The following is a 9,566-nucleotide window of genomic DNA, read 5'->3' on the forward strand; positions in this document are numbered from 1 at the left end:
ATAAAATTTAACTACCTGTCAGAACTGTTCCCAGGAAAACCTAGAAACAACCCAAATATCCATTCACAGGAGAATAGATAAATAAACTGTAGTAAAGTCACAAAGGAATATTATACAGAATAAATGAACTACAGCCTCTTGCAACAATATATTGCTGGCCGGGCACAGTGGTTCACGCTTGTAATCCCAGCACTTTGGGAGGCCGAGGCGGGCGGATCATGAGGTCAGGAGATCAAGACCACGGTGAAACCCCGTCTCTACTAAAAATACAAAAAATTAGCCGGGCGTGGTGGCGGGCGCCTGTAGTCCCAGCTACTCGGAGAGGCTGAGGCAAGAGAATGGCGTGAACCCGGGAGGCGGAGCTTGCAGTGAGCTGAGATCACGCCACTGCACTCCAGCCTGGGCGACAGAGCGAGACTCCGTCTCAAAAAAATATATATATATATATATTGCTTAGAGCAATAACCTTTTATAAGTTAAAGACAACTCACATATACACTCACAAGGAAAGCAGGGGAATGATGAACACCAAGTCAGCATGGTGGTTACCAAGTTGGGGAGGAGGGGCTGAGATGGAGAGGAGGCCACATACATAATCATCAGGATTCATCATGTCGTATTAGGTTATTATCAGGATTCTAGTTTTCATGTAGATGATGAGTCACAGGGGTTTATTCCTTAATAATCTATAAATATACTATTAAAAATAAACTATAAATAGTTAAATAAAAGAGGGCCAATGGTGAGAGAGTGTCCTCTTGAGCCGAAGAGTATGACCAACCCAATCCTGTGCAACTGAGGTAAAACAAAGCAAAGTTTATAAATATATAACTAGAAGGAAATGCTCCTACATATAAGAACAATGATTATCTTCAAATGATGGAACTGGGTATCGTATATTCTTCTTTCTGTATTCTGTATTTTCTGATTTTTCTAGAATGAGCACATATTATTTGTATCATCAAAAAAATTTTTTTGTTTTGTTTTGTTTTTGAAACAGAGTCTCGTTCTGTTGCCCAGGCTGGAGTGCAGTGCCACAATCTTGGGTCACTGAAACTTCTGCCTCCCGGGCCCAAACGATCCTCCCGCCTCCGCCTCCCGAGTAGCTGGGACTATGGGCATGTGCCATCACATCTGGCTAATTTTTGTTGTTGTTGTTTGTTTGTTTGTTTTCAGACAGAGTCTCGCTCTGTCGCCCAGGCTGGAGTGCAGTGACGCGATTTCGGCTCACTGCAAGCTCCGCCTCCCGGGTTCACGCCATTCTCCTGCCTCAGCCTCCCGAGTAGCGGAACTAGAGGCACTCACCACCACACCCGGCTAATTTTTTGTATTTTTAGTAGAGACGGGGTTTCACCGTGTTAGCCAGGATGGTCTCAATCTCCTGAGCTCGCGATCCACCTGCCTCAGCCTCCCAAAGTGCTGGGATTACAGGCGTGAGCCACCGGGCCCGGCCCACACCTGGCTAATTTTTGTAACTTTTTTTGCTAGAGCTATGTTGCCCAGTCTGCAAAACAAACAAACAAACAAACAAACAACAAAGTGTAAAATAAAAGAAATCTTTACATCTAGCAAAATAATTTCTTCATATTATCTAATGCCTAGTCTTTATTCACATTTTTCCAGTTGTCTCCAAAATGGTTTACTATAATTAGGATCCCAACTAAGTACAACACTATATTTAGCTATTGTATCCCTTACACTTTTTTTTTTTTTTAAAGTTAGGGATGAGGTCTCGCTATGTTGGCCAGGGTGGTCTTAAACTCCTGGCCACAAGTGATCCTCCCTGCCTCAGCCTCCCAATGTGCTGGCATTACAGGTGTGAGCCACTGTACCTGGTCTACACTTTTTTTTTTTTTCAAAACAGAGTCTTCACACTGTTGCCCAGGCCGGAGGTACAATGGCACAATCTTGGCTAACTGCAACCTCCACCTCCTGGGTTCAAGTAATTCTCCTGCCTCAGCCTTCCGAGTAGCTGGGATTACAGGCACCCACCACCACGCCCAGCTAATTCTTTGTATTTTTAGTGGGGATGGGATTTCACCATGTTGGCCAGGCTGGTCTCGAACTCCTGACCTCGTGATTCGCCTGCCTCAGCCTCCTAAAGTGCTGGGATTACAGGCGTGAGCTACCAGGCCCAGCCCACTTATTTTTTTAATGGCTATCCTTTCCCCACTGTTCTCCCAAGCCATTGATTTGTTGGAGAAACTGAGTCATTTGTGTTGTGGAATGCCCCATGTTACAAATTTGGTTGGCTGATTCCATGTAGGATTGTTGAACATGTTCCTGTGTAACTCAGATTGCCTTTACATTGGTAATTGGATGTAAAGGCTGATGCTGAGGATCAGTCGGCTCCCTCTGATCCCTCCATTGCAAAGCTCGCCTTCGACCTTTAATTTAACTGTTGGAGCAGCCATGATGATCATGCTGAGAGGCCTTCTTTTATTTAGGGTTGCAAAATAGTGAGTTCCTAATTCTGTCATTCGTTATCTGCTTTTTGACTGAAATTCTGTAAAGAAGAACTTTCTCATTTAACTATTTGATTACTCTCAAAATCAGTTTATACAGGGAAGGTGAGAGGAAGGAAAATTCTTTTATCAGTTTTCAAAAAAAAAATAAGTGCCCTAGCAACCTTCTATAGTAACCAACGAGGTTTTCTTTCCTTTCCTATTTTTTTCTTTTCAAGTATCATGAAACCATGGAGATTTTTTATTTTTTAATTTATTTTTAATGATATTTTAATAATTTAATAATTTTTTATTTTTATTTTTTAAATTTTATTTAAAATTTTTTATCTATTTATTTATTTTGAGACTGGGTTATGAAACTGGCTGATTTTTGTATTTTTGGTAGAGACAGGGTTTCGCCATGTTGCCCAGGCTGGCCTGGAACTCCTAGGCTCAAACAATCTGCCTGCTTGCTGGGATTAGGAGCCTTGAAACCATGGAGTGTTACATATTTTATATGTATCAGTTAACTGCAAACACTATTTATTTTGATGTTTGAGCTTTCCAGCAAGAGCTCCTTTAAACTGGCTCCTGTGAACTGTAAAAAAATGTTTTAAATTGTGCTAAAATACACATAACATAAAAGTTACCATCTTAACCATTACTTGCAACAAATTATTGTAAATTGACAATTTATAATTGTATAAGTTTATGGGTCACAAAGTGATGTCATAATTTTTGGGTACAATGTGGAATAACAAAATCAAGCTAGTTAACATAACCATCAATTCAAGTACTTAACATTTTTGTGATGAGAACATTTGAAATTTACTCTTAGCAATTGTGAAATGTATAATACTCTATTATTAGGGCTGGGCGCCGTGGCTCACGCCTGTAATCCCAGCACTTTTTGAGGCCGAGGCGGGCGGATCACCTGAAGTCAGGAGTGCGAGACCAGCCTGACCAACATGGAGAAACCTTGTCTCTACTAAAAAAATACAAAATTAGCCGGGCATGGTGGTGCATGCCTGTAATCCCAGCTAGTCGGGAGGCTGAGGCAGGAGAATCGCTTGAACCCGGGAGGCGGAGTTTACGGTGAGCTGAGATCGCACCATTGCACTCCAGCCTGGGCAACAAGAGTGAAACTCCTTCTCAAAAAAGAAAAGAAATACTCTATCATTAACTATATTCACCATACTGTGCAACAGAACTCAAAGTATAAAATGTCTTCTTCCTGAGATTTTGTACCTGGACCATCATTTGAATTTTTTTTTTTTTTTTTTTTTTTTTGGAGACAGAGTTTCACACTTGTTGCCCAGGCTGGAGTGTAATGGTATGATCTCGGCTCACTGCAACCTCTGCCCCCGCCGGGTTCAAGCGATTCTCCTGCCTCAGCCTCCAGAGTACCTGAGATTACAGGCACCTGCCACCACCCCTGGCTAATTTTTTGTATTTTTAGTAGAGACGGGGTTTCACCATGTTGGCCAGGTTGGTCTCAAACTCCCGACCTCAGGTGATCCACCTGCCTTGGCCTCCCAAAGTGCTGGAATTACAGGCGTGAACCACTGCACCCGGCCTTAAAATTTTTAAATGAGACAAAATATCAATTTCAAAACAGCGTTAAAACAAGTGAGCATAATTATTCATACTCAGCTCATAATGGAGCAAATGGGTGAATAGAATAATAATTCATGCTATTACATGTTTAATGAACTGGCAGCAAGAGAAAATTGGTCAAAGAAAGGCAGAGGAAACTGGCAACAAGAGGAAAATTGGTCAAAGAAAGGCAGGGAAACTTTGTCTTGTAAGAATTAGAATCCAGGGACTCCATAATCATCTGTCATTCATTCGATGTTATATCTATGGTTAGAAATGTACATGATAGGAACTCCCAGAATCTTACAGATTCTTCTTTTAAGGTCCTGGTCAACCGTGGCCACAATGTAACATTTGTGCTGAGTTTCTCTCTGTACTAAGCAGTCATCTGCGTAGGTTCCTTTGTGTGTGCATGGTAATCATTCAAATGCTGGATCCTTGGAGATCCTTAGGACCACTCAATACTTCTGCCCCAATTTCTCAATTTTAGCCATTACATAATCAGTTATATAAGGGATACACTTGGCCTACAGACAGTCCATCATTGACTGCACTAAGTCTGGTTTGGCTTTAATGGAAAAGTTGATAAAGTTGGTATCAACAAGGATGTGGTAAGGTGGCCCAGCTGTGTATTATATTGGAAAAATAAGCAGGAAGGGTGTTGAGGAACTTCTCTTTCCTTTAGTATGTTGGAATCTTTCTTTTCTTCATGGCTTCATGGTCGCGTAATTCCTTGCTTTCTTTTGCCTCTGCACACTCACATCACGCTCTTGTTTCTTCTGGAATCCCATCTTAGCCTTTTTTTTTTTGAGACGGAATCTCACTCTGTCGCCCAGGCTGGAGTGCAGTAGCATGATCTCATCTCGTTGCAACTTCTGCCTCCCGGGTTCAAGTGATTCTTCTGCCTCAGCCTCCCGAGTAGCTGGGGCTATAGGCGTGTGACACCACGCCCGGCTAATTTTTGTATTTTTAGTAGAGACAGGGTTTCACCATATTGGCCAGGCTGGTCTTGAACTCCTGACCTCAGGTGATCTGCCCGCCTCAGACTCCCAAACTGCTGGGATTACAGGTGTAAGCCCGGCCCATCTTAGCCATTTGAAGTATACAGTTGAGTGGTGTAAAGTACATTCACATTGGGTTTTTATATATAATATTTTTATCTGCCTTTCATTTGTGTTTAGCGCATGTTATAAAACTGCATAAGGCTATCAAGTAACCTGAGGAGTTATAGGCCAGGTGCAGTGGCTCACAACTGTAATTCCTAGCACTTTGGGAAGCCTGGGTAGGAGGACTGCTTGAGCCCAGGAATTTGAGGCTACAGTGAGCTATGATGGCACCAGTGCACTCTAGCCTGGGTAACAGAGCAAAACCTCATCTTAAAAAAATAAAGAGGTTAGGCTGAGAGCGGCGGCTCACGCCTGTAATCCCAGCACTTTGGAAGGCCAAGGCAGGTGGATCATCTGAGGTCAGGAGCTCGAGACCTGGTCAACGTGGCGAAACCCCGTCTCTACTAAAAATACAAAAATTAGCTGGGGATGGTGGTGAGTGCCTGTAATCTCAGCTACTTGGGAGGCTGAGGCAGGAGAATGGCTTGAAACCAGGAGGCGAAGGTTGCAGTGAGCCGAAATCGCACCGCTGCACTCCAGCCTGGGCAACAAGAGTGAAACTCCATCTCAAAAAAAAAAAAAATTTATAATAAGAAATAGCTCAGGCCAGGCGCGGTGGCTCACACCTGTAATCCCAGCACTTTGGGAGTCTGAGATGGGCAGATCACGAGGTCAGGAGATAGAGACCATCCTGGCTAACACAGTGAAACCCCGTCTCTACTAAAAAAAATACAAAAAAAATAGGTGTAATGGTGGGCGCCTGTAGTCCCAGCTACTCGGGAGGCTGAGGCAAGAGAATGGCATGAACCCAGGAGGCGGAGCTTGCAGTGAGCCGAGATGGCGCCACTGCACTCCAGCCTGGGGGACAGAGAAAGACTCTGTCTCAAAAAAAAAAAAAAAAAAAAGAAAAAAAGAAATAGCTCTTAATGAAGACTTTTTGTAGTTATTAATCTTTCTTTCCCCATATTCTTTTTGTCCCTAGCTTTATGAGGTATAATTGACAAATATGATTGCATAAAACTAAGCTGTACAAAGTGATTATGTGATATATGAATATATTGTGAAATAATTACCACAATCAAGTTAGTTAACACATCTATTGCCTTACCTAGTTATGTGTGTCTCTGTGATGAGAATACTTGAGATCTAGTCTCTTAGCAAATTTCAAGTATACATTGTTATCAAATAATGTCACTACGCTACATTAGATCTCCAGAACCTACTCATCTTATGACAGTTTTTATCCTTTGACCAACATCTCCCCATATCTCCTGCCTCTTAGCCCCTGCAGCCACCATTTTACTCTTTCTGTGAGTTCATCTTTTTAAAATTTGACATAGAAGTAAGATTATATAGTATTAGTCTTTCTCTGTCTGATATATTTCACCTAGCATCATGCCCTCAAGGTTTACACTTGGCTATTATGAATAATGTTGTTGCAAATAGCAGGATTTTCTTTTTGTGCCTGAATAACAGTCTATCACATCTCTATATGTACATGTGTGCGTGTGTATATGTGTATGTATATCTATATAACAATGTATCCATTCATCTACCAATGGACACTTAGGTTGTTTCCATGTCTTGGCTATCGTGAATAATGCTGCCAAAGAACATGGGAGTGCAGATGCCTATTTGACATACTGATTTCATTTCTTTCAGATATATACCCAGAAATGGGCTTGCTGGATTATATGGCAATTCTATTATTAATTTGTGGAGGAATCTCCATAAGGTTTTCCATAATGGCTTCTACCAACAGTGTACAAAGGTTCCCTTTTGCCCATATCCTTGCCAACACGTATTATCTCTTGTCTTTTTGATAATAGCCATCTTAACAGGCATGAAGTTATATCTCCTTGTTGTTTTAATAAAATCACATTGTTGTGCAACCAATTTCCAGAACTCTTTTCCTCTTGCCACACAATATCTACACCCACTTCTGTCCTGTGAACTTTGTTTTTAGAGAATGGAGTCTTGCTGTGTTGCCCAGGCTGGACTCTAACTCCTGGATGCAAAGTTTCCTCCCACGCCAGCCCCCTAAGTAGCTGGGACTACAAGTGCACACCACCATGCCTGCTGGGATCACAGGTGCACACCACCATGCCTGCTGGGATCACAGGTGCACACCACCATGCCTGCTGGGATCACAGGTGCACACCACCATGCCTGCTGGGACCACAGGTGCACACCACCATGCCTGCTGGGACCACAGGTGCACACCACCATGCCTGCTGGGACCATAGGTGCACACCACCATGCCTGCTGGGACCACAGGTGCACACCACCATGCCTGGCTCCACATTGTTGTTGTTTTTGTTTGTTTGTTTGTTTGTATTTTGAGATGGAGTCTCGCTCTGTCACCCAGGCTGGCGTGCAGTGGCATGATCTCGGCTCACTGCAACCTCTACCTCCCAGGTTCAAGTGATTTTTCTGCCTCAGCCTCCCTAGTGGCTGGAACTATAGGCATATGCCACCACACCCGGCTAATTTTTGTATGTTTGGTAGAGACGGGGTTTCAAACTCCTGACCTCAGGTGATCTGCCCACCTCGGCCTCCCAAAGTGCTGGGATTACAGGCATGAGCCACTGTGTCCGGCCTACATTGTACTTTTTAATGTAACCTAAGAACAAAGGAATCTTTAATAATCCTTTACCAGCCAGGCACAGTGGCTCATGCCTGTAACCCAGGGCTTTGAAAGACTGAGGTGGGAGGATCACTTGAGCCCAGAAATTCAAGACCATCCTGGGCAGCACAGCAAAACGCCATGTCCAAAAAAAAAAAAAAATATATTACCCTTATGTGGTGGCAGATGTGTGTAGTCCTAGCTACTCAGGAGGCTGGGATGGGAGGATCACTTGAGCCCAGGAGTTTGAGGCTACTGCGAGCTATGATCATGCCACTGCACTCCAGCCTGGGTGATGGAGCATGACTCTGTCTCAAGAAAAATAATAATAATTCTTTACCCCTGATCATTTTATTTCAGTGAGAAAAAGATAAGGATATATTTAGATAGAATCATTCAAATGCCTTCTAAAGCAGGTACCCAGCAACAGCCACCGTGTCTGGCTTCCTGTGACTTTTTTTTTTTTTTTTTTTTTTGAGATGGAGTCTCGCACTGTCGCCCAGGCTGGAGTGCAGTGGCAGGATCTCAGCTCACTGCAAGCTCCGCCTCCCGGGTTCACGCCGTTCTCCTGCCTCAGCCTCCCAAGTAGCTGGGACTACAGGCGCCTGCCATCACACCCGGCTAATTTTTTGTATTTTTAGTAGAGACGGGGTTTCACTGTGTTAGCCAGGGTGGTCTCAATTTCCTGACCTCGTGATCCACCCGCCTCGGCCTCCCAAAGCCCTGGGATTACAGGCGTGAGCCACCGCACCTGGCCTCCCGTGACTTCTGACATGACTCCATCAGTCTTTGATAATTTCCTTGCTCTCTGACGCAAGTTGTCTCTGATTTATCTTGTTTCTTTTCTACCCTAGACTTGGAATCATTCATTCTTCTGAGGAAAGCTAAGGGTTCATATTGATTTTTAAAGTAATACCTTTCTTTCTTTCTTTCTTTTGTTATTTCTTTTTTTTTTTTTTTTTGAGACAAGATCTGGCTCTGTCACCCAGGCTGGAGTGCAGTGGCACGATCATGGCTCACTGCAACCTCTGCCTCCTGGGCTCAAACCATCCCCCCACCTCAGCCTCCTGAGTAGCTGGGACCGCAGGTGTGTGCTACCATGCCTGGCAAATTTTTGTATTTTTGGTAGAGATGAGGTTTCACCATGTTGCCCAGGCTAGTCTTGAACTCCTCAAGCAATCCTGCTGCCTCAGCCTCCCAAAGTGCTAGGATTACAGGCGGGAGCCACCATGCCTGGCCTTAAAATGTTTCTTATAGCTGCCTCTTCCTTCCTATATCACTAAGGCACTTGTACCTAGGAATCCAAGATCCAGATGAGAAATTTATTTAAAATTTTTGATAAACATATGACAAAATATTCGATCTCCAGGATAGTGATATTTTTAAAAGATATTCAGTCTCACTAGAAAGCAAAGATATGCAACTGTAAATTTTGTCACTTCTGTGTTGGGTAAATGTTAAAAATTTGAGAATAACCAGCTGGGAAAAGAGTAGAAAAAACTCTCATGCACCAATTATGAGAAAATAAAGATACTACCTTTATTTGGCAAGCAGTATGACAACTGTATCAAAATGTAGACTATCCTTTGATCCATCATTTCCAAATCTAGGAATTTATTCTAAGGAAATAGTTGGAGATATGCATAAAGATATAGGCACAAACCTGATGATTAAAATATTGTTTATAGTAGTGTAAAAGGGAAACAACGTAAATGATTGCTCCCAAATATATCCCTAGCACCTATCATGCAATATGGTAGGTATCCAATGAATATTTCTTAGGTGAACTAATAA

At 42.8% G+C, this 9,566-nt stretch overlaps 1 pseudogene; it reads right to left on the minus strand.

Moving 5' to 3' along the window:
* Positions 1-4,056: 4,056 nt before the first annotated feature.
* Positions 4,057-8,725, minus strand: LOC105740738 (annotated as a pseudogene).
* Positions 8,726-9,566: the final 841 nt, after the last annotated feature.

This window comes from Nomascus leucogenys, chromosome 13 (assembly GCF_006542625.1).
Source record: "Nomascus leucogenys isolate Asia chromosome 13, Asia_NLE_v1, whole genome shotgun sequence".
Classification (NCBI taxonomy): domain Eukaryota; kingdom Metazoa; phylum Chordata; class Mammalia; order Primates; family Hylobatidae; genus Nomascus; species Nomascus leucogenys.